Source organism: Myotis lucifugus, unplaced genomic scaffold (assembly GCF_000147115.1).
Source record: "Myotis lucifugus unplaced genomic scaffold, Myoluc2.0 scaffold_4222, whole genome shotgun sequence".
Lineage (NCBI taxonomy): Eukaryota > Metazoa > Chordata > Mammalia > Chiroptera > Vespertilionidae > Myotis > Myotis lucifugus.
Window position 1 is genome coordinate 7,942 of NW_005875270.1, and position 2,683 is coordinate 10,624.

The 2,683-nt window shown below is 37.7% G+C and overlaps 1 pseudogene; it reads right to left on the reverse strand.

Moving 5' to 3' along the window:
- Nucleotides 1-1,439: 1,439 nt before the first annotated feature.
- LOC102432216 lies at nucleotides 1,440-2,005 on the reverse strand (annotated as a pseudogene).
- Between the last annotated feature and the right edge of the window lie 678 nt (nucleotides 2,006-2,683).

Genomic DNA, 2,683 nt, shown 5'->3' on the forward strand with positions numbered 1-2,683 from the left:
AGTTCTCAGGGTCAAAATCAGTCTCACTAGGCTAAAGTCAAGGTGCTTGTTTTTTTCTGGAGGCTCTGAGGAGTAACTTGTTTCCTTGCCTTTCTCAGCATCTAGCAGCTGCTTGCATTCCTTGGCCCTTCCTCACGTCACTCCAGACTTTTGCTTCTGTGGTCACATCTACTACTGACACTGTGGATATCCTGGCCTTCTCTCCTAAGTACCTTGTGATTACATCTTTGGGCCCATCTGGATAACCCTGGACAATTGCTTCATCTTGAGGTCCTTAATCACATCTGCAAAGGCCCTTTTGCCATATAAGGTAACATTTACAGGTTATGGGGATTAGGATGTGGACATCTTGTGGGGGCCAGATCATTACTCGGTATACCATAATCAGGTACCTGACATCACCACAGGTTTATTATGATCATTGCTACCTTCTTTACTACCCATTTAATTTCTCCTTCCTCAAAATTTTCCCCTGTCCAAATTCTACTGATTCTCTCTGAAGCATATAATTAAATCTACAGATTAATATTAAATCTATGATTAATATTTCTTACTGGATTTAGGCTTCTCTCAGACAGTGTCATGCCTTATACATTTTTCTTTTTAGTCCCACAACACTTCTTAATTTATATACTGAATGGATTATCAAGTATCTATTAATCTACTAAAATCCAGGCCTTGCATTCTGTTCAGGTGATAAAAAATCGAGTATAGAACAGTTCCAGTCTTTTGAGAACTCATTGTTGAGGGTGTGCTAGAGACAATAAAGCTCACCACATATTCTTTTTAAAGTTTGCCAACCTTCTTACAGGTAGGCAGATACAGTAATATGGCTGGTCGTAAAATGTGGGCAGTTAGTGACGCATGTTTCTTCTGGGATGATGTAATAAAATTCTGATGCGTGGTTCTTTGCTGTTGCTCTCTGCCATTGTGTGCAGCTATGAGATGGTGGAACTTCCAACAGTCTGAGTTTCTGAGAGTGGACTCTCCTATGAATTCATGTGGGACATTGGGCATGTTTGAGAAGCAAAATGTTGTTGTGTTAAGCCACTGAGATTTGGGAGTTATTTGTTCTTACTATATACAGCCTAATCCTTCATAACTAATATAGAAAAAGAAATATGTGATCCTTTATGGTACAATGGGATAGCATATGTGAGTAGTAGAAAGCAGAAAACTCTTTGAAAGAAGAACAGAGGGAATACTTAAGTTGGTTATTAAAGGGAGACTAGAAGGCCTGAGATGGATGAGGTGTGAGAACAAGCATTTCCCCACAGAGCAAATAACACATGCAAAGGCTACAAAGCCTGAGAGAGTCCATTTGACAGAGAAGATACACAATTTCTGAGGAAGAAAGGTGGAGACTAATGGTGAGGGCCATTCTAAGGCATTTTCGTTATTTATTCATTTTTTACTTTTTAGTAGCATTTACTAGTACTTTATGCAGAATTTACTTTGAGCCATTTAAGTTTTTGTTTCTTCAGTTTCTTCTGGGATATCTCTTTCTTTTGTGCAACTTTGTCTTCCAGTTTAGGAATAATCTGCTCTTTTTCAGTGAGGATCATCTCAGTGTGGCAGGCAAAACTCATATATGGGTCAGTCTGCCCATGAGCTCTGTAAGTTCTGCACTGGATCTTGGGAGCTTTGTTCGCCTGGATGTGCTCAATGAGCAGAGAATCTACATCTAAATCCCTAAGTGCAGTATTACTCTCTGCATGTTTAAGCATGTGCAGCAAAAATGTCACACTCTTTGTGGGCCACCGACCCTGTGTCCAGCCCACTGTTTGGCCTGGGCACACCGGCCAACTCCACCATTGTAACGACGGAATGGCACACATTGCTTCTGTAAAGTGACTCCCTTCAGATACTTGGTGGTTTTTCAGATATGCATACCCTTGATGGCCTGGGCAGTCTCACAAGTCTTCTTAAAGTGAACATGAAGATCTGAACCTCTTGATTTGCATGATTTTGTGGGGTCTTCTGGGTCAAGTGAATTGTGAACCATTTTCAGAGGTCACCTCAGGGTGCCTAAGAGGAGAGCTAAGGCATTTTATTTTCATGCTGTAAGTAGAGGTTCTTAAAAAGCCTTTACATTTTTTGTTCATTTATTTCTGCTTAAAATAGTAATATAAGTACATTATATAAAATTGTAAAGACAGGAAAGCAAATACAAATAATTACTGCTAATATGACATTGAGGAACAACTGTGAAGGCTGCTTTTGTTTTTTCTTCTAGATATTTTATTTTATGTTAAAAAATTATGTTGTTTAAGAGTGGCTTTGTTCATTTTTTTTTTCACTTTCCTACTAAAAGTCTTAAAAGGAATTTCAGTTTGGGCTGATAAAATTTCAGTGATTAAGAGATGTACCATAATTTATTTAGCTATCTGGCACATAGGATGTATTTGTTGTTATAGAGACAATCCTTCTGAGTAGACATTTAAAAATCAGTTTTATTGAGGAATAATTTATACAGAATAAAACTAACCTATTTCAAGTGTAAATCTGAGGAATTTTTGACAAATGTATACATACCACTATTCCCTCAGTCCCATGAAAGGATTATTGCGAATGAACTTTGATAAAGTTCTGAGACAGAAACTCCCAAGAGTTTCTATTCTTTCTTAAGACTGCATCTGTATAACTTTCAACAATAAAGATAAATACTGTAAATAAAAAAAGA